General features: G+C 42.4%; 1 protein-coding gene across 3 annotated transcripts in view; it reads right to left on the bottom strand.

Moving 5' to 3' along the window:
• SUPT20H (SPT20 homolog, SAGA complex component) overlaps window positions 1-21,721 on the bottom strand; it is a 127,233-nt gene extending 105,512 nt beyond the window's left edge. For 2 of the 3 annotated variants that reach the window (XM_089690841.1, XM_089690844.1), the window contains exon 1: window positions 21,566-21,721. The gene's annotated coding sequence lies outside the window, so the exon portion shown is untranslated. Of the gene's footprint in view, window positions 1-5,658; window positions 5,715-21,565 lie in introns of all 3 variants that reach the window. The other variant, XM_089690843.1, reaches the window with a different exon arrangement.
• Window positions 21,722-23,084: the final 1,363 nt, after the last annotated feature.

The following is a 23,084-nucleotide window of genomic DNA, read 5'->3' as shown; positions in this document are numbered from 1 at the left end:
ACAGGTATACAATAGATGTAATATACTCTGCCTCTCTGTCTGCCTCTGCTGGAATCGCCGAGCCTCTCCGATGCAACGTCGTGACGTCAGAGCCCCTGCCCTACGCGTTGCGTCACAGGGTCACGTGACTTCATCAGGGGGCAAATATTAAGGTGAGCGCATATTGAGACTACACGGCACCTGGAAAGAGGGAATAAGGAGTTCACCTGCACATTGCACATAAATATAAAAATACTTTTATTTATGCACTTTATTGATTACATTTGCACATTTATCATTGATTTGCACTATTATAAATATTGATTGATCACATATGGTATGTTTTAGCACAATTATGGCTTGATTTATTTATATTTATTTTTTAATTTATTTATAAGTCACATTAATTAATTTTGTCATATCTTTCATGTATTAATTAGTTTATTTATTTACAAGGGTGATATATATTTTGTGATAAAGGATTTACAATAAGAGCGCGGCACTAGAAGTGTAAAACAAATGAACAATTTCTAAAATAAAAAGATAATTGCCATTTCTCGTTACATTTCTACTAATATCAGGGCCGGATCACAGGAGACATGCAACCAATAGTGCTACCCAATTTCAGCTGGTAAGAAGTATAGGAGGTAATTATTGATTCAACCTGCTGCCATTCAACTCAGCTAAGGGCCAAGTAGCACTGTTGTGCTTTACTGCATATGTTGCAATGCACTACAGCGCACATGTCTGTTCCCATCTCACAGCTGCTGTGTAATGGGTTATGAGAAATCTGACATGCAGGACTCAACAAATTCCTCGCGGCAGGTCACCATGGCAACTAGAAATTGCGTCTTGGTGCCAATGTTCACACTCTACCTTCCATTGGCTTCAACGCAACAAAAAAGGAAAAAAAAAAAAAAATCACCGCCTCCCTCTGGCTTCAACACAAAACAATCACCGCCTCCCTCTGGCTTCAAGCACAAAAAGTCCTGTCAATAGCAATGCAATCTTATGTGAACATTTATTTCCGCATACAACTCTATTCCATCACTTGTGAATCTGGAGCACACCGCTACAAACTCGCCCAGGACTCTTTTTGTAATGGCACTCAAAATACAATGCGTGTGGATTGCATCTATGTGAACCACCTCAATAGGAACACATAGATTCGCATGACAGGCTAGATATTGAGCTTGAAAGCACATCCAGAATTGCTTATGTGTGAAACAGGGAAACTCCATTCACACCTGGGTGTTTTGGGATTGCAGTAGAATCGCCGTGATTGCAAAACACAGCTTCAGGTGCCATTATTTTCAATGGCACCTAAAACGTGGTGCGGTTTTGCCGTGACTGATCACATGAAGCTCATCACCCAAAAGTTGCCTTGACCTGGGCACTGACAACCTATTCTACACTAAAGAAAAAAAAAAATGTCTCCTAACTTTTTTAGCTTGTGCCTAGATTCAAAGCAAATTTGTCAAGCCCTGCTGACATGTCCTTTTTTTCTGCATTTTAGAGCATTAGGAAGCCCATAGAAGTAAATGGCAGTGCATCAAAGCACATATAACATGCCTTTGCAACAAGTATTTACAAGCTTTGGTCAATGGCTGTGTGCTGCATGACAAAGCACCTGCTCAATGCTACAAAAAAAAAAAAAAAAAAAAAAAAAAACACACACACCACAACAACTTCACACACACCTAAACAGACCACAAATGTGATTTCTCTTTGAATCAGTTTCCTTTTAAGGCTAGGTTCACATCTGTGTGGGTGGTGCCGCTGCGGATCCGCACGAAAATCTGTGCAGCCGCACAACCCACCCAGAGGACTGTGGACCCACGGGCGGGTCCCATTAGTTCTAATGGCACACCGCCTGCACTGGAAAACGCAACCGTACTGGGAACCAAGGTTCCCGTGTGGACTGCATTTTCGGAAGAAGTGCAGGGACTTCTTCTCTGCGTGTCACAGGACACGGGAGTCCATACAAATGAATCGGCTCTCGTGCCTGCGCAAAACGCGGCCCACATACATGTGAACCGGGGCTAAAGGGGCCCAAGCCCTTTCTGCCAGTGATAAGATTCCAGGTTCTATGGAAGAATCAACTGAACAATGACTGATGTGGTCTTAGCATGACCAGATTAGCCATCCTGCCGGTTCATTATCTGAATGGATATCAAGCTGACAAAGTCTTTTCCTGGCCTCATGCAATGCGTGGATAATGGGTAGTCTCTACCAGTCTAAAATGGTGTAACCCAAAACAATGCTTCCAATATTTCTGACAAGACACGAACATTTCCAAAATAAAAAGCAAAAACAGCAGGGCTTGACAAATTTGCTTTGAATCTAGGAGGCAACTAAAAAAAAGGTTTTTTGCGTAGGCGGTCAGTGCCCAGGGCAAGGCAACTTTTGGGCGACAAGCTTTACACAATGCGATTTGGTGCACGATAAATCACGACAAAACTGCACCATGTTTTAAGTTACATTGAAAATAAATGGTACCTAAACCTGTATTTTGCGATCACAGAGATTCTGCCGCCATCCCAAAACGCCCAGGTGTGGAGTTGCCCTGGTTCACAAATATGCAATTCTGGATGCCTTTTCAAATACAGAGATTTGCATGACAGGCTAGATATTATGTGTTTCTGTTGAGGTGGTTCACAAAGATGTAAGCCACACACATTGCATTTTGAGTTCCATTATGAAAAGAGTCCTATGTGAGATTGTAGCGGTGCGTTCCAAACTCGCAAGTGAGAGAGTCAAGGGGCACGTGGAGACAAGTGTTTACATAGGATCAGGGTGGATAAAAATCAATGATTTTTATTTAAAAAGAAAAAAAAAAAAATCGATTTTTTTTTATTTAAAATCAGATTTTTTTAAATAAAATGCTTTTTGAGGAAAATATATTACCATCCAAAGGTTATTCCATCATGAAATAAAGATTTGTTTTTTAATTATGTAGAATAATGCAGGCCATAGATGGGTCGAAAATCGGCCGATTTTTCGGCCGAAAATAAAATCGGCCGATTTTCGGATCATTAGTGGGCGATTTGGTCGGCCGTTTTTCGGTATTTTGGCCGTTTTTTTTTTCCGGTAAAGTTGGAAAAAAATCGGCCCATGAGCAGTGACCTGCAAGAGGAAGACAAAAAGAAGAGGATGAAGAAGAGGATGATGAAGAGGAAGAAGAGGATGATGAAGAGGAAGAAGAGGATGAAGAGGATGATGATGATGAAGAGGAGGAGGAAGATGAAGATGAAGATGAGGATGAGGAGGAGGAGGAAGAAGAAGAAGAAGAAGAAGAAGAAGAAGAAGAAGAAGAAGAAGAAGAAGAAGAAGAAGAAGAAGAAGAAGAAGAAGAAGAAGAAGAAGAAGAAGAAGAAGAAGAAGAAGAAGAAGAAGAAGAAGAAGAAGAAGAAGAAGAAGAAGAAGAAGAAGAAGAAGAAGAAGAAGAAGAAGAAGAAGAAGAAGAAGAAGAAGAAGAAGAAGAAGAAGAAGAAGAAGAAGAAGAAGAAGAAGAAGAAGAAGAAGAAGAAGAAGAAGAAGAAGAAGAAGAAGAAAGAGGAAGAAGAAGAAGAGGAAGAAGAAGAAGAGGAAGAAGATGAGGATGAAGATGAGGATGATGAAGAAGAAGAAGAGGATGAGGATGAAGAAGAAGAAGAGGATGAGGATGAAGAAGAAGAAGTAGGATGAAAATAAGAAGAATTCCAGTCCAGCATAAAGTGTCTCTGCAGAGAGCTCCGCTATTTCTGACAGTTCTCTGACAGTTCCTTGACATTTACAGCGGTTGAAACATTGTATCTATTTGTTTCCGAATAAAAACATCTGTATCCTAAATGGAAACAAATAGATACATTGTTGCAACTTCTATAAATGTCAAGGAGCTGTCAGAGAACTGTCAAAGAAATAGCAGAGCTCTCTGCAGGGACACTTTTTGCCGGCTCTAGACGGGTAGAAAATCGGCCGATTTTTTTTACCATCGATGGTAACGTCGGCCACTTGAACAACCGATTTTTCGTTTTTTAAAAGAAAAATCTGCAGTTTTTCTCCCCATCTATGGCCTGCATAAGGCTGTATATGTTTAATTGTTTTGGTAAATAAATTCCATGAATCCATTCACAATGTCATGCTCTTCCAGAGGTTTTTGTAAGATTATTGGGCAGTTTCTCTGCCTACAAGATATTATCACAGATGCTTGGTTTACTTTTGCAGTTCTCAAAACTGAATTTGACTCAGCGGAGATCACATGCCTCTTCTTCACAGCAAAAATGTTATAACATGAACAGAGTTAAGAAAAAGACCTTAATCCTAACTTCTACAAACCTATGAATACAGAATCAACCCCTTCAGTGCTAAGTTTCAAGAAGTTCAGTGAACAGAATAGAAACAATATTTTTCTGATTGTTTGGAGTGGAATAGATCTGCACAAGAAGAAAGTGAAACTAAGTGTGAGGAGGAAGGGGCTGACAGTCTAAGTTTCTTAAAATATATATATTTTGTTTAGCCAAATTAGTTAACAAACATGGATGTTTATTTAAGCAAATAACATATGCTGTAATGTTGTTGTTTCAGTTGAATAAATCTATTTAAATTGTTATTATTAAGGTAATGATTATTTTTCTCCTTCCTAAGTACAACAGAAAAGTTGTCCAAATATGAATGCTTAACCTATTAAACTGGGGATAAAAAAAACTAGTATGAACAGTTATTCTAAAAATCTTCATCTACTTGCATATTAAAGTTATACCAGCAAGAATTAGTCTATGTAGAAAACTATGATTTAAATCAAATCCACCCTGCATAGGATAGCTATTGACAGAAGTTTATGCAGTGAAGTCAAAAGGAGGCATTTTTGCATTGAAGTCAATGGGAAGCAGTGTGTGAACCCAGGGGCCAGGGCACAATTTTAAGTCTCCATGGAGACCTAGGATTTGTCAAGCCCTAAAAAAAAAAAAAAAAAAAATATATATATATATATATATATATATATATATATATATATATATATATATATATATATATATATATATATATATATATATATATATATATTTTAAAGATACATAGCCTATAAAATTGAAGGAAAAGGTAACAAGTCAGGAGCAAGCAGCTCCATTGTTGCACTACTGCTGTCTTTGGCACAAAAAAAGAACATTTAATACAATCGCATTTTCTACTAAAGCAAAAACGATTTTATTGTTGCTTTTTTGGTAATTTTAATGCAACTTTACTTACACTGTATGTTTTGCAATATTTGTTTGGTTGTATGCTTTATACAGATTTGCAGATTCTCTTATACATGCATACAATATACATAAGCATCACTGAAAAAGGACTTCAGAGAGAAAATCAATTATATAATAAGCCACCTAGAGACAGCACGGTTTTAAATTGGTTTTCACAGACTGATGGATTTGCATTGAATGTGTATATAATTAGCAATTCTACACACAAACAATATAAAAGATTAGAGATTGCCTTTAACTAAAGGCTACACAACATACATAATGAAATCATATAGGCCAATGGAATGGGGTGAGCAAGGTTACCTGTGACAAAGAAACCTAGATTGTACACCACAAACCCAAGGCCAGTTAAAGAAACCACAAACGGATTAGATTGACTACACAACAGAATTATCCCCTTGTAATAAATCCAATGCCCCAAAACAGGGATGCACCTCACCTTTACAGTGGTAAAGGAACACCGGATCTGCAGTTCTATGATGCCTTATGATCCATCTTGTAAAAGAAGCACAGGTAATAGAATCTCTAATTTATGTACAGAGGTGGTCAGCTTTTACCCCATGTAACAAAGAGATAGGAAGATCCCCATTATGGAGGCTTGGCGTTTGTGGTGAACTTTGCAGAAAGCAATATCTCCCAAAAAGGGAGAGGGGCAATGGAAGCTTGGAGCAAAGGTTTACCCACAGCAACTTGACAAAAAACAATGTTCTTTAGCAAGGAACATACATTCCACATTAATAATTATGCTACCAAAATTAGTGTTGCCTCCAGCATCCAGTTCCTTTTTTTTCTTGCCAGAGCCCTGAGCAGCAGTAAATCTTTGGGCTGTCAGCAGATCGGTCTCTACATTTTCACCACAGTGCCTAAAAATAGGGAGCAACTGAGCATGTGCAGAGCAGAGAGACAGTGTATTACTGGATTTTAAACAGTATAGGTACTTATTTGTAATGTGGGCTAGTTAAAGTGACACTAAAGCTTCAGGGTTTTTGTTTTTTTTATTATTTTAAACAACAAACATTTCTATACTCACCTCCTCTGTGCAATGATTTTGCACAGAGCAGCTCCGATCCTCTTCTTTTGGGGTCCCTGCTGGTGATCCTGGCTCCTCCCCCTCAAGCAGTGCCCCCAGGAAAACGTCCCGAGGGCACCACTGCTTGCACATTCCTGAGCCACTGCTCTATGCATCCATAAGACACACAGAGCCCTGGCTTGGCCTTGCCCCCCCCCCCTCTCTCAGTGGCTCACTGGCGGATGAGGGGGGGGGGGGGGGCTGAACACAGAAGGGTTTTTTGTTTATGTTTTTTAAACCTTGAACCATTGCAACCACTTTAAAGGTCAGGTATTAGGTGTGAGACCCATTTTGCCAAACAAAGCTGGCCATACACTAGGATTTCATGCACACATTTTCATTTTGACAATGTCTGTGTGACCTCCTGATCTTTAGTGGTGTCCAATCAATGTCGGCTTTCGACCAAAATTATCATAAAATTTGAAGAAGCAGAATGGAACGGTTTTCTTGCACAAACTCCTTTCTAACGTTGAATGTTAAATGAATATTTGTTTTGGAGTACCATGTCATCAAATGTACTGGGAGAATTTTCATACAAAATTTTGTAGGAACGTTTATTTGCAGATCTTCTAGTGTATGACCAGCTTAAGGTCAATGTACCGTATTTTTCGCTCCATAAGACGTGCCTAGGTTTTAGAGGGGAAAAACAAAAAAAAAAATATTCTGAACCAATGGACTGCGGACACAGTGCAGGGGACCACCAGAGACTGCGGACACAGTGCAGGGGACCACCAAGAGACTGCGGACCTTTGGGGAGGGAGGGGGAACGGGTACCTGATTTTGACAGGTACCTGCTTCCACGAAGTTGTCCTCCCTTTAGTGTGGGCACCTGGCTAAATGGCCCGGCGTCTTCTGGAACCTGTCACGTGTCCCAGAAGACACCGGGCCATTCACAAAGCCCATCGCTTCTCGCACATGCGCAGTGGGCACCCGGCTGTCACAGCCGGGTGCCCACACTAAAGATGCCGGCGCGGAAAGACTGTACAGCGCTGGACCGAGTAACAGGTAAGGCTCTGATGCAGAGAAGTCACCAAAGATCCATTATCTCCTGCGCTCAAGGACTCAGATCAAACAGGCGTTAGTGACAAGCAGCGTGTTGTGTATTCATCCACTGGTGATCAGAGGTTGTGCAGCTCTATCATGAAGCTGGGGAAGCTTAATAAAACTGTAGAGGAAGATGAAAGAAAGAGCGCACAAACCTTGCGCATTACCTCAATAAATAGTGACTAATTTTATTAATAAGGAAATATACTCACAAAATGATTGTATAACAGGCATAAGTAACCATAATCCAAACAGGGTTACAGGTAAATCAAAAAGGGGGGGGTATGAAGGCTAACGCGTTTCGAAGGGTGCTCCCTTCTTCATCAGAGCTGGGTTTGGCAGATAGAAACTTCAGCATGGCAGAGTTCCCATGGCAAGGAGATATTCAGCCACTGAGTGTCAGTATTACAGCAGTTCAGCCTGTTTAGTGACACTAAACAGGCTGAACTGCTGTAATACTGACACTCAGTGGCTGAATATCGCCTTGCCATGGGAACTCTGCCATGCTGAAGTTTCTATCTGCCAAACCCAGCTCTGATGAAGAAGGGAGCACCCTTCGAAACGCGTTAGCCTTCATACCCCCCCCTTTTTGATTTACCTGTAACCCTGTTTGGATTATGGTTACTTATGCCTGTTATACAATCATTTTGTGAGTAGATTTCCTTATTAATGAAATTAGTCACTATTTATTGAGGTAATGCGCAAGGTTTGTGCGCTCTCTTTCATCTTCCTCTGATGCAGAGAAGAGCCGAGCAGCCGGCCCTGTATTCTGACACGGTGGCGAAAATACCGGACCCGCCGCTCCATATTCGCTCTATAAGACGTACTGACGTTTCCCCCCCCCCCTTTTTTTTGGGGGGGGGGGCAGTGCATTTTATGGAGCAAAAAATAAAGTCAACCAAAATAAGCAGAACATATCTGTTACCAAGTCCGCCTGATCTGATAAAAAAAAAAAAAAAAGTACTTAAATTTCTTCATTTTACAGAAAATCGTGGCAAAAAAAAAAAATAATAAAAACTTCAAAAACCTCCCCATGCGTCTTACTAAATACCTCAGACTGTCTAGTTTCCAAAAAAGGGGTAATTTGTACAGTCATGGCATTTTAAGAACATCATGAAATGAGACAGGCTGTCAGTACATCAAGATTGATAAATTTTCAAATATACAGTGCCTTGAAAAAGTATTCATACCCTCTTAAAATTTTACACATTTTGTCATGTTACAAGCAAAAATGTAAATTAATTTTATGTGATAGACCAACACAAAGTGGCACATAATTGTGAAGTGGAAGGAAAATGATAAATGGTTTTCAAAATATTTAGCAAATAAGTATGTGAAAAGTGTGGCATGAATTTGTATTCAGCGCCCTTTACTCTGATACCCCTAACTAAAATCTAGTGGAACCAGTTGCCTTCAGAAGTCACATAATTAGTAAATAGAGTCCACCTGTGTGTAATTTAATTTCAGTATACAGTTAATAAAAAAAAAAAAAAAAAAAAAAGGTCTACACACCCGTTAAAACGTCAGGTTTCTGTGGTGTAAAAAATTGAGACAAAGATAAATCATTTCAGAACGGTTTAGATCTTTAATGTGACCTATAAACTGAACAACTCAGTTGAACAACAAACTGAATTCTTTTAAGTGGAGGGGAGTAAAAATAAAAATCTAAATTAATGTGGTTGCATAAGTGTGCGCACCCTTAAACTAATACTTTGTTGAAGCACCTTTTGATTTTATTACAACGCTCAATCTTTTTGGGTATGAGTCTATCAGCATGACACATCTTGACTTGGCAATATTTGCCCACTCTTCCTTGCAAGAACATTCCAAATCTGTGAGATTGCGAGGGCATCTCCTGTGCACAGCCCTCTTCAGATCACCCCACAGATTTTCAGTCGGATTCAGGTCTGGGCTCTGGCTGGGCCATTCCAAAATTAATCTTTTTTCTGGTGAAGCCATTCCTTTGATTTGAATGTATGCTTTGGGTCATTATGCTAAAAGATGAAGTTCCTCTTCATGTTCAGCTTTCTAGCAGAAGCCTGAAGGTTTTGTGCCAATACTGACTGGTATTTGGAACTGTTCATAATTCCCTCTACCTTGACTAAGGCCTCAGTTCCAGCTGAAAAAAAACAGCTTTTGTAATTATGGCCAAAAAGTTCAACCTTGGTTTCATCAGACCATAACACATTTTCCCACATGCTTTTGGAAGACTTCAGATGTGTTTTTGCAAAATTTAGCCAGGCTTGGATGTTTTTATTCGTAAGAAAAGGTTTCCATCTTTCCACTCTACCCCAAAGCCCAGACATATGAAGAATATGGGAGATTGTTGTCACATGCACCACACAGTCAGTACTTGCCAGAAATTCTTGCAGCTCCTTTAATGTTGCTGTAGGCCTCTTGGCAGCCTCCCAGACCAGTTTTCTCGGTTTTTCATCAATTTTAGAGGGACGTCCAGTTCGTGGTAATGTCACTGTTACGCCATATTTTCTCCACTTGATGATTGTCTTTACTATGTTCAATGGTATACTGAATGCCTTGGAAATTCTTTTGTACCCTTCTCATGACAGATACCTTTTAACAATGAGATCCATCTGATGCTCTGGAAGCTCTCTGCAGACCATGGCTTTTGCTGTAGGATGTGTCATGGAAATTTTGTATTGTTGGTCGAACTTTAAATGTGTCATATATTCGTGTTATTCATATGTCTCTCGTGTGGCTTAATTAAAGCTCTGAAGGCTGCAATTGGGCCATGCGCATGTACAATGAATGTATGTATTACAGTACTCAGCTCGGTAATGGATGAGATGGCGGATCTGCGCTTATAGACCGGCGTGTATACCACCACGGCATTCGATGCGAATGCCGCTGGCAGTAGACCGCGGGCCTGTATCCACATATCAGCAGCATAGTACCACATGGACTTCGTAACGCAAGGCGCCAAGCGGTACGAACTCCACGTGTAGGCTTATGCATATCTTACAACCCATTACCAATCTGAACTGTATCTGGATGGATGTGTTTTAATAAAGATCGCATCGGGCCCATCCAGGTACAGACTGATGTTCCTAGGGGATGCTTGTACAGGGAATGGACATACTGCTAGGAGCTGGGAAATATGCTCTCCATAGAGGGCTCATGGGGGGAAGGGGAGGAGATATGCTCTCCATAGAGGGCTCATGGGGGGGAAGGGGAGGAGATATGCTCTCCATAGAGGGCTCATGGGGGGAAGGGGAGGAAGTCTGCTGACCTCAGAAGGCTCATGGGGGAGGACCAGTGATAGATAATAGGAAAGGCTATGCTCCAATCAGAATGTACATCCTGTGTATAGGCACTCCCCATTGCATTGTTCTGTGGGAGGGGTTTGACCTTATTCATGTGGGGGGGCGTGTGTGTATTTGTAATAAAACCAAAGGGGAGAATGAAAACTGCCCTTACGTGAATTCCAACAGCAGCCTTAGAGTGTCGTGTGATCATTCTAGGGTAACGGAGCTCCATTCCCCACATTACAACAGAGCTAACCCATTTGGATGGGCAGGAATCGTGTAGTTTAGCTGCAGTCGTGGTAAGCGAGATTCGCACAGCTTTATGGGGGATTTCTGCGCATCCAACTGCGAGTACTCACGGTAAGGAAAAATTCGTTAAAGCGAATTTCCAAGACAGATGCAACTAAGAAAAGGTCGGAAAAGACCTACGAGAACAGCTGAACTTTATTTGGGGTTAATCAGAGGCACTTTAAATGACGGCAGGTGTGTACTGACTCCTATTTAACATGATTTTGAATGTGATTGCTTAATTCTGAACACAGCTACATCCCCAGTTATAAGAGGGTGTGCACACTTATGCAACCACATTATTTTAGTTTTTTTATGTTTACTTGCCCCCCCAAAAGATTTCAGTTTGTTTTTCAATTGACTTGTACAGTTTATAGGTCACATTAAAAAGGTGGAAAAAGTTCTGAAATGATTTATCTTGGTCTCATTTTTTCACATCATACAAACCTGACATTTTAACAGGGGTGTGTAGACTTTTTATATCCACTGTAAATAAAGCGGTTCTGTCAAGCCCTCAGAGGTTTGTTAGAGAACATTAGTGAACAAACAGCATCATTAAGGCCAAGGAACACACCAGACAGGCCAGAGATAAAGTTGTGGAGAAATTTAAAGCAGGGTTAGGTCATACAAATAAATATCACAAGCTTTGAACACTCATGGAGCACTGTTCAATCCATCGTCCAAAAATGAAAAGATTATGGCACAACTGCAATTCTACAAAGACATGCTTGTCCACCTAAACTGACAGGCCGGGCAAGGACAGCATTAATCAGAGAAGCAGCCAAGGGGCCCATGATAACTCTGGAGGAGCTGCAGAGATCCACAGCTCAGGTGGGAGAATCTGTCCACAGGACAACTATTAGTCATGCACTCCACAAAACTGGCCTTTATGGAAGAGTGGCAAGAAGAAAGCCATTGCTGAAAGAAAGCCATAAGAAGTCCTGTTTGCAAGAAGCCATGTGGGGGACACAGAAAACATGTGGAAGAAGTTGCTCTGGTCAGATGAGACCAAAATCAAACTTTTTAAATCTAAAAGCAAAATGCTATGTGTGGCTGAAAACTAAACACCGCACATCACCCTGAACACACCCACTGTGAAACATGGTGGTGGCAGCATCATGTTGTGGGGATATTTTTCTACAGCAGGGACAAGAAAGATGGTCAGAGTTGATGGGAAGATGGATGGAGCCAAATACAGGGCAATCTTAGAAGAAAACCTGTTAAGAGTCTGCTGAAAACTTGAGACTGGGGCAGAGGTTCACCTCCCAGCAGGACAACGACCCGAAACATTCAGCCAGAGCTACAATGGAATGGTTTAGATTAAAGCATATTCATGTTTTAGAATGGCTCAGTCAAAGTCCAGACCTAAATCGAATTGAGAATCTATGTCAAGACTTGAAAATTCCTGTTCACAATCTGACAGAGCTTGAGCTATTTTGCAAAGACGAATGGGCAAAAATTTCACTCTGGATATGCAAAGCTGGTAGAGACATCCCCAAAAAGACTTGCAGCTGTAATTGCAGCGAAAGGTGGTTCTACAAAGTTATGACACAGGGGGGCTGAATACCAATGCACGTCACACTTTTCACATACTTATTTGTAAAAAATTTTGAAAACCATTTATCATTTTCCTTCCACTTCACAATTATGTGCCACTTTGTGTTGGTCTGCACATAAAATCCCAATAAAATACATTTACGTTTTTGGTTGTAACATGACAAAATGTTGAAAATTTCAAGGGGTATGAATACTTTTTCAGGGCACTGTATATACACCATAGTTTGTAGACACTATAAATTTCACACAAACCAATTAATATACACTTACCGTATTTTTTCGCTCCATAAGACACACTTTTTTCCCCCCAAAGAAGGGGGGTGGGAATGTCAGTGCGTCTTATGGAGCGAATATGGAGCGGCCGGTCCGGTATTTCCACCGCCGCGTCAGAATACCGGGCCGGCCGCTCAGCTCTGCAGTGGGACCTTATGGAGCTGACTGCTGACCTTTGGGGAGCGGGTACCTGAATTTGACAGGTACCCGCTCTCTTACTTCCGCGGAGTTGTTCTTTGACCTTACCTGTTCCTCTATCCAGCGGCGCGCTGTCTTCCCGGCTTCTGTAGTGTGGGCGCTTGACAGCCGTGTGCCAAGTGCGCATGCGCAAGAAGCGGTGCTTTTTGTGAATGGTAAGGCGGTACCTGGGACACATGACAGATCCCAGAAGCCGCCGGACCAATCACAAAGCGCAAGTGCTTCTGGCTCATGTGCACTGGGCACCCGGCTGTCATGTCAAGCGCCCACACTACAGAAGCCGGGAAGACAGCACGCCGCTGGATAGAGGAACAGGTAAGGTCAAAGAACAACTCCGCGGAAGTAAGAGCGGGTACCTGTCAAATTCGGGTACCTGCTCCTCCCCCCTCCCTAAAGGTCAGCAGTCATCCCCTGTGCTGTCCGCAGTCTCTGGTCATCCCCTGTGCTGTCCGCAGTCTCTGGTCATCCCCTGTGCTGTCCGCAGTCTCTGGTCATCCCCTGTGCTGTCCGCAGTCTCTGGTCATCCCCTGTGCTGTCCGCAGTCTCTGGTCATCCCCTGTGCTGTCCGCAGTCTCTGGTCATCCCCTGTGCTGTCCGCAGTCTCTGGTCATCCCCTGTGCTGTCCGCAGTCTCTGGTCATCCCCTGTGCTGTCCGCAGTCTCTGGTCATCCCCTGTGCTGTCCGCAGTCTCTGGTCATCCCCTGTGCTGTCCGCAGTCTCTGGTCATCCCCTGTGCTGTCCGCAGTCTCTGGTCATCCCCTGTGCTGTCCGCAGTCTCTGGTCATCTCCTGTACTGTGTCTGCAGTCCATTAGTTCAGAATTTTTTTTCCTGTTTTCTGCCTCTAAAACCTAGGTGCGTCTTATGGTCAGGTGCGTCTTATGGAGCGAAAATACAGTACATTTTTGTTTTTACCAAAGACAATTGACCGAGCAATTGGCAGTTAAATCAACGCAGCTTGGAATAGCAAAACAAATGGCCTGGTCATGAAGGAGTAAAACCTCAAGTGGTTAGATTCCAGTAAAACACGGTCTCACCCTGCTCTGCACATACCGAGTCGCTCTCTAAGCACGGTGTCAAAAATCAGAGCCACTAGAGGCAAAACGGTTGACAGCCTAAATCAGGTGTGTTCAACCTGTGGCCCTCAGAGCCCTACGAAGCAGCCCTCGACCTCAAAGCAGGAAAACGCACTTCTGTTATATTCAGCAGGTTTGGTGCGCTTTCAGAAAGTGCCCTCAACCCACAAGATATAATAGAAGTCTATGCAAAGCACAGCTAACCCGCAGGAAAGCCACAGGTGCACTATTTTTTCCAGGACACATTTTAAGCCAAGTGCAGGCAATTCTTATATCCATGCTGACAGTAACCATCCCCCCACTTGGTTCCACAACATCCCCTATGGCCATTTCTGCAGGTTAAGATGCACTTGTACTCGTAAAGAGGACTTTGAAGCACAAACTGTAGTCCTGAAAAGGAAGATTTTGGAAAAAGGGCATAAGGAGGAACATATTGAAGGTGCCTATACTAAATATAGGGCACTGTATGATAACTTGACCATAGCACAGCCCAAAAAGAAAAAAGTCCTTTGAGCTACAGTGTTTTAACTTAAACTGTAAAATTCCCAAACAAGATACGGTTTTGGGTATGTTACTTCCAGATAAACCACAGTTTATCTACAGGAAACCACATAACTTCAGGAGCTTTATTGCCCCTTGTAGGATTCAGAAATGCATCAGCCACAAGGGGCAGCTCAGACAGTCCAGGGACATTTTGGTTTGACCAGAAGGATAGTTTTAGGTGTGGAGTTAGAAATTGTGGAACCTGGTCAGTTATGATACATCGCAAAAGAGTTTATTGGGGTAGATGGTAGGACACATAGGATTGGCCAATTCATTAATTGTGGCACACGTTATGTAGTCTATGGGATCATGTCCATGTGGTCACCTCTATACGGGTCGGACATCTTGAGCCCTTACAGTTCGAATCAGTGAACACAAAGTGGTAAAGACAAATACTCCATTCCACACCATTTCAAATAAACCCATAATGGTGATCCACTTGGCCTCAGAGTTTTTGGCACTGGGGCCCTAAGATGTGACTTGGATCCAGGCAGGAGACATCAAAATTTATGCAAGAGAGAGGCCTACTGCAACTTTACATTAGGTTGCAGTAGGCCTCAATGAGGATCCAGAAATTCATAATCTAATTTAACACTATCCAGCTAATTTTGGAATTTAGCAACAGGTGCTTTGTTGCACTGTAGCTCATTTCTTCCAGTCGCCCCATATATGATAGGGACACCATTTTTAGCCATTCTAGGGTCCATATATTAAGATCCCCCCACTAGTCCATTGAGATGATAATAATTATGTTAATTAGCACTATTATTATTACTAATTCTTTGCAGGATATATCTATTATTCTGTTAAATTTTAGAAATTCTCATTTATACACTTAGAGTATATGTTGCCCAATGGGCCCAGGACATTTATTTGATGGTGTACGTGTCGGTTTGTGTTTTTATATTTTTGGATCTAGTGACATGTTGGTGCCATCTTCTAACAGCATTACACATAGTTCATTAAATTTATATTTTATTAATGTATATATACACACCATGTTTTTTTTACTGTACACCCACACTCATGACATGTGAACCTGGAGTCCAGAACTCCTTTATTGATCCAAGAATATTCATGCTTGTGGATCACAATTGTCTGTGCCCCATTACATTTATATACTCTTGATTCATCATTGTATATTGGCTTTGGTCAGTATTACTTTGTTGCCAGGGGGCTGCCTTTGTCTTGGATGGGTGGCGCTCTGAGTGTGTGAAGAGGGCGCAGCTGGTCACCATGACGATTGAACCGGAAGTGACGTCATGCACGCTGGAACGTACAATACTTCCTGTATTGGATGCCGGTGTGCGTTCCATGCATGGAACACGAGTGGTACATTCCCCCTACTGGTATACCACAGGTATATGGGCCTATCATTTATGTAGACTGACACCTGGTGGGACTAGTGTACATCATACAGATCTACGTTTGCTCTCTTCTGTACACCCCCATGCAGTTTCTTACACTGGAGACATCTGGAACTACTACAACAATAGAAAGAGAAGGGGACCATCCACATGTTATTAGAATATGTAACCAGTGTGAGTATTGCATTTCTCTAACTATATTACCATTTTTATTATTGTTGGCCGTCCTTCAATAAACATGGGTGCATTTCAGGATGGTTTGTATTTGGCCCGGTCTGCAGGTATCTGCCCCTTGGATGGGGGTGGACCCTGAGGTTCACATGGTCTTTATATATATGGAAATTGGATCCCATCTAGTTAGCTCTGGTGAAGAGGGGTACCCTCAAAACGCATAAACGGTCTTGGATCCTGGATGGCGCTCCTTTAGGATATAGGATTTTACGTGCCCTGTATTACTTAGGTTTGTATGTTTTTTGCTTTTTATACTACCAATAAACCAACGGGGATAACGCACCAGGCTAGTGCGCCCTTTTTTCTCTTGATTTTTTGCAGTACAGGTGTTCATGGAGAATCCCATCTATCTACCCTGGTCCATCACACCCATGCGCAGGAGTAAGTTTTATTTTGCACCTGTATTGCAAGTAAACCACAGCGCATCAGTGTGAAAGCAGCCTTACAGCAAGCTCAGAACAGTAAGGACTCGTTTACATTTGCAATTTGGGAGGCCTGTTTTCACCACACACCCAACTATTGGTGCAGCGTCAGGGGTTGAAATGCTTCAGGGGACCAGTGTGGTCTCCCTGTCTCATTCTGTTTTACACTTGGAAAGCAGGGGCAGTATATACAGCCACCAATCCTCTCCATTTTCCTCCTGCAACTGCTGATAGCTGGCTTCTCCTCCACTTCCTCCCATCAGCATTCTGTGGCTGCAGGAGGAAAATGTTCATTTTGCTATTCAAAATAGAAAATTCTAAATTCTGAACCAATAAATTTCATTGTGGCCCATGATCGGTTACCAAATAACTTAAATGGACCTTGCTCTTTCAAAGGTTGAGCAAGCCTGGCCCAAAGATTTACTGCTGCTCAGTGGCTCGGAGCTTCAGCAAAATGGCAGCCTCTGGCAAGAAGAAACAGGAGCAATATTAATAAAGAACATTCATTGTTATCAAACTGTTATGGGTAAAGTTCTGCTTTAAAGAGATGAAAAATGCATTCAAAAACTAAAGGCTAACATGTAACCACGGCGCTTAACTTTTGCCACATTTTGTTATGTTACAGCCTTATTCCAAAATGGATTAAATTAATTTTTTTCCTCAACATTCTACAAACAATACCCCATAATGACAACGTGAAAGAAGTTAGTTTTGAAATCTTTGCAATTTAATAAAAATATGCCCCCGATGTATACAACTGCAGCATGGCAGAGAAATGCATTTCACGTTAGCAGATGCACAGGGGTGCCAATAATTGTTAAAGCCCCACACACTGGCAGCCACAGAGCAAATTCACACGTGCTAACAGCACCATGCAATTAAAGAATATGTACACCCAACATTTCATATTCCTGATGTTGTACCATGTACTTGTATTGCTTCTTTTGTGTGAAACCCCTGGTGATCCTACTAGTCTTTACGCTTTCCTATTAAAAACTGATCACACTAGGCATGAAAGCACAGCCTGGTCAGCTGTGCTGGGAACTCAGTGTGCTCTCCTCCAATGATCAGACTTCTGCTCACACCCGCACAGCCATTCACTGAGAAGATGCTGCCGTTTCTCCTCCCTCAGATCTTATGCAGCTGAGAACAGGGGGTAGGAGTTCAGATAAGAACAGGGGGTATTTATAATCTTTTTTTATAAATACATTTTTATTGATACACAAATGTTTTACCGCTCATTTCTATTTTAAACTGAAAAAAGTAAAAAAAAAAAAAAAAAAAAAAAAGTATGCATACACACTATGTTGCCAAAAGTATTGGGACGCCTGCCTTTCCACGCACATGAACTTTAACGGCATTCCAGTCTTAGTCCGTAGGGTTCAATATTGAGTTGGCCCTCTCTGCCACTCATGTTGTTCATGTTGGAACAGGAAGGGGCCATCCCCAAACTGTTCCCACAAAGTTGGGAGCATGAAATTGTCCAAACTGTCTTGGTACATGACGCCTAAAGAGTTACCTTCAGTAGAACTAAGGGGCCAAGCCCAACCCCTGAAAAACAACCCCATACCATATCCCCCCTCCACCAAACTTTACACAATGCAGTCAGCCAAGTACTGTTCTGGAAACTGCCAGACATGTCCATAGGATTGTCAGACAGAAAAGTGTGATTCATCACTCCAGAGAACACGTCTCCACTGCTCTAGAGTTTAGCGGTGGTGTGCTTTACACCACTGCATCTGTGGCTTTGCATTGCACTTGGTGATGTAAGGCTTGGATGCAGCTCCTCGGCCAAGGAAACCCATTCCACGAAGTCTCTATGCATTGTTGTTGTGCTAATCTGAAGGCCACACAAAGTTTGGAGGCCTTTAGCTATTGACTGCAGACGATTGGCGACTTCTACGATTCAGCATGCGCTGACCCCGCTATCTCAGTTTACGTGGCCTACCACTTTGTGGCTGAGTTGCTGTTGTTCCCAGTTTCTTCCACTTTGTTATAATACCACTAACAGTTGACAGTGGAATATTTAGTAACAAGGAAATTTCACGGATGGACTTATTGAACAGGTGGCAACCTATCATGGTACCACACTTGAATTCACTGAGCTCCTGAGAGCGACCCATTCTTTCACAAATGTTTGTAGAAGCAGCCTGCATGCCTAGGTGCTTGATTTTATACACCTGTGGCCATGGAGGTGATTGGAACACCTGAATCCAGTGATTTGGAGGGGTGTTCCAATACTTTTGGCAATCTAGTGTATGTGGCCTATTGGCAGGTGGTCCCGGATGCTGAGAAGCCATGTATATGCATACCAAAATGTAAACAAACCTGCGCTGGGGCACGCCCTGCGTGCTCCCAGCTCAGAGACAGGCGCCTAATGCAAAAGTTGCCGATCGCTACTAGCAATTGGGTGCTTTCCAATCATGTGACCACCGTAACAGCCAATCACATGAATATAAAACCCGCCCCACCTCACAACATCAGAAACCCGCAAAAGGGCAGGGAGGCACTGGTGTTAATGGGTTAAGTGCGGTGCAATTTCTAAAAAAGGCTGTGGAGTTCTTTTCCCCATGTTTCGTGCAGGTAGAGCAGCACATTGAAATGAATGGGCTGCCATTTGTGCGCAAATGCACTTGCACATGTGTGAACTAGGCCTTAGCGTGCGTTAATGCAGGGTGGTAGTCAAGGTTAAGCCTTGGTTTTACCAGCCCTCAATCACAATAGTGATTAGACAGTGTTGTGCACATACCATAGCAAAAATGACACCCCATGCGGCGTTTGGTGGGCAGTGCCACCACTGAACGTGACCTATTCAAGTGAAGGGGGTTGTGCCACAACAGCCCTGCAACCACTTGCAATGCAGACGTTTGCAGTGTGCTTTTCATGGTTAAAGCGATACTAAACCTAAAAATGTTTTTTTATCTCAATGCATTGCTTGGATTAAGGTAAAAAATGCTTTTACGTTCACGGTGATCCCCTTTCCCTGTGTGGAGGGGAAAAAAGGAGGGGAGAAGAGATCAGTGCTGTGCATGGCTGCATCTCTACTCCCCTCGCTTCCTCTTCACATAAGGACTCAAACATTGGCTCTTGCTGCTGTCAATCAAGTGCGGTGAAGACGAAGTGGGATGCAGGGCTAAGTCCCCCTGTGTGTGTGTCTGTGGAGTACGGCTCCATAGACATGCAGATCGGGAGTGAGCATGCAGTGTTTGTCCCCATAGCAAATGGCTTGCTATGGGGACACACAATGAAGAGGAGGAGGAGCCAGGATTGCTGGCGGGGCCCCCCAAGAAGAGGAGGATCAGGGCCAATCTGTGCAATGTTATTGAACACAGCAAGTGAGTAAAACATGTTTTTTATTTTAATGAAAAAATAAATTCTGCCTTTAGTAACACTTTAAGACGTTTTTATTACTGCTCCTAGGGGCACTGGATTTTTTTTTTTTGCCTCTTAATGCCCCTGCATACATAGGCAGTTAGGGGCAGCGGGAAAAAAAACAAAAACAAAAAAAAACACTGACAGTTCATCTAGGAGCAGCAGTGTTTTGGCAGATATAAACACGTGTAAATGTGCAGTAACGCTTGAGTGTAATTCAGTTCAATGGCCAGCATAAATTATTGCCAATTGCCAATGAAAAATTAATTATTACTTTGTCCAAAAGCAGAAGTTCCACTTCTCTTTTTCAGATTTGGCACATCATTTTTTTTTTTTTGAGGCGTGGGTTACCCGTTTTTGACAGGTACCCAGTTCTGGTAAGATTGCTGCAGCAAAGTTGTCCCCTCCTTCTCTGCAGCCTTCTGGGTCATATCACAAGTCCAAAAAATCTGCAAGACCAATCAGAGCGCATGAGCATCTGGCTGCCCACAATTCCTATGTCGGCGCCGGGGACTGATGCCCAGCGAAGTAACTGGCCAGGTGAGGACATCGCAGGATCCTGGGACCGGTGAGTATATAATTAATAAAAGTCTGCAGCTAAAGTTTTTGTAACTGCTAACTTTGAATTTTTTTTAATACAGGATTGAATATTCCTTTTTAATGCCCAAGCACTTGACATGACTAAGCGCGTTTACATGCATCAAGCATTTTTTTTATCTGCCAAAACGCTGCTGCCAGGATGAACGTCTTGTGTGCACAAAGCCTAAAACATAAGGCGATGCAACGCCCTCTGAAAAGCCATCCATTGTAGATTACTTTTCAGGGATTTGCCGCTATCCTGAACAACCCTAAAGGCTCCCTTCACATCTGAGCGTAGCGTTTTTGTGCATATTCGTGTTTTGTTGTGCGTTTGCAAACACTAGTGTGAGATTTGTTCAGGCGTTTTAAGTTCTGGCTTTAATGTATTAGCCAATAGAAAAAAAAAAATGTAATCTGTGACATCAATTGTTGCCATGCCAGAAAAACTCTTGGTTGTGCGAATTGTGCATTTCCATGTGAATTAAAACGCACCAACGCATCAATCTGCCTGAATGGAGCTACAAGAGTAGCTCCAAAACTTTTTTGAGCCTTGGAGCGAAGACGTAAACCATCTCTATAGAATGACATAGATTTTTTTTTCTCCTTCTGCGTTTTGGAACTTCAAGCATTGCGCTACAAAACGCTCAAGTGTGAACGGGGCCTAAGAGCGACTGTCACTGGCGACTGTGCTGCGGATTCATCTCCAATCGCTGCTTGAGAAGTCGCTTTAAAAAAAAAGTCCTGGTTAGCGAACCCATTGATGATTTTGTTAGTGACGAGTCGCAGCAATAATCTAGCAATCGCTCCCCCCCAAAGTCCTGGGCCTTCCATCATTTCCAGTGATCCCCCAATCTACAGAGTGTACCCCCCAGACATGCAATGTACACAGGACAATGATAAGGATGCACAGTGCTGTTCCGGTCAGGTCCCAGTCCTGGACATACAATAGGAAGCAGGGACTGGACACACAGATGGGGACACCCTGGATGTAAACAATGCACAGAACAGGCCTCACTCCCAGCACGAACGGTACCGAACCTTCCCCAACCCCCCGGACCCCGATTACCTTCTCCCGGGGAGCAGCCGAGCCGATTCCCTGAGCCGAGATATCCCGGGCGGCCAGGCAGAGGCGGAACAGGCGACGAGCAGACACAACAAAGACTACATTTCCATACAGGCCTTGCGGCGTCACTATTCAAATCCCGCCAGCTTTATTTACAATGGCCGCGGACAGCCTGACTGGAGGGGAAGAATCAATGAAGAGAGTGTGTACAGGAGGAGGCGGGGACATGACAGTCCTTCATTTCTATACGAGGTCCATAGACAGGCCCAGTACACATAGGAGGACTGTACACGGCCTATAACACAGCACACCCTCCCCAGTCTCACTTTTATTTAGCAAGACCTGACATGTTTGGTTTTTACTTTCTATGAATTGTGTGCTTTAACCACTTCCACTCCATTTCTGGCACTTTTTGTTCACATGTAACAATCAGTATTTTTTGCTAGAAAACTACTCAGAATTCCCAGACGTTATATTTTTTTTTAAAGCAGAGGCCCTAGAGAATTAACTGGTGGATTTGGCAATTTTTTTCAAGCGCAATTCTTTGGGACAGCATTGACTTTTTTAAAATTTTAATGTAAAAAAAAACAACACGTAACCCAATTTTTTTGTAAAATACAAAAGATATTATGCAGAGTCCATAGGTGACGCTTTAAAAGCCTGTACAGGTTACCACTTTAGCTATACAGAGGAGGTCCGGTGCTAGAATTACTGCCCACGATATGATGTTTGCGGTGATATCTCATATTTGTGCGTCGATTGATGTTTGCATGTGCGTGGGACCGTTGTGCGCTTTCGCCTTTGCACGCAAGCACAGGAGAATGGCATTTTGCTCTTTTTTTTATGATTAATTTATTTTATTTTTACACTTGCTTTATTTTTTTTATCACTTTATTTCTGTCACAAGGTATGTAAACAGCCTTGTGACAGCAATAGACATGTGTCAGGTACTGTTTAGGGAGAGATCTGGGGTCTGTAAGACCCCAAATCCCTCCTCTACACTTAGAGCCAGTTCACACTACATGCATTTCAGTTGCTTCTTTTCTGCATCCAAAATACATATGTAGGTTATATGGTGGCCGATGTCATAGTTCACATCAGTGCATTCCGGATGCAGAAAAAAAAAGCAGAACAGGCTGCATTTTTCCTGCACATAACTGTACTAGAACAAGCTGAAATGCATAAATAACGCACTGGAATGCAACAAAACGTACCAAAAACACATATGTACCTATTTAAATTGAAGAAAAAGAGAGGGGAAAAAATGAACTGGAGCACATCAAAAACGCATCAGAACATATAAAAAATGCATCAAAATGTGCCAAAAACACACATGTCCCTATTTAAATTGAAGAAAAAGAGAGGGGGAAAAAAATGAACTGGAACACATCAAAAACGCACCAGAACGCATCAAAAATGCATCAAAACGTGCCAAAAACATGCATGCAGAAATGCATCCAGAATGCATCTGGACTGCGTTTCTATACTGTGAACCGGCCATTAAAAGCATTCAAAACACCAA

This window comes from Staurois parvus, unplaced genomic scaffold (genome assembly GCF_062004578.1).
Source record: "Staurois parvus isolate SC_StPar_1 unplaced genomic scaffold, SC_StPar_1.0 ptg000544l, whole genome shotgun sequence".
NCBI classification, from domain to species: domain Eukaryota; kingdom Metazoa; phylum Chordata; class Amphibia; order Anura; family Ranidae; genus Staurois; species Staurois parvus.
The sequence above is the reverse complement of the archived record's forward strand: the minus strand, read 5'-3'. Positions and strand labels throughout refer to the sequence as shown.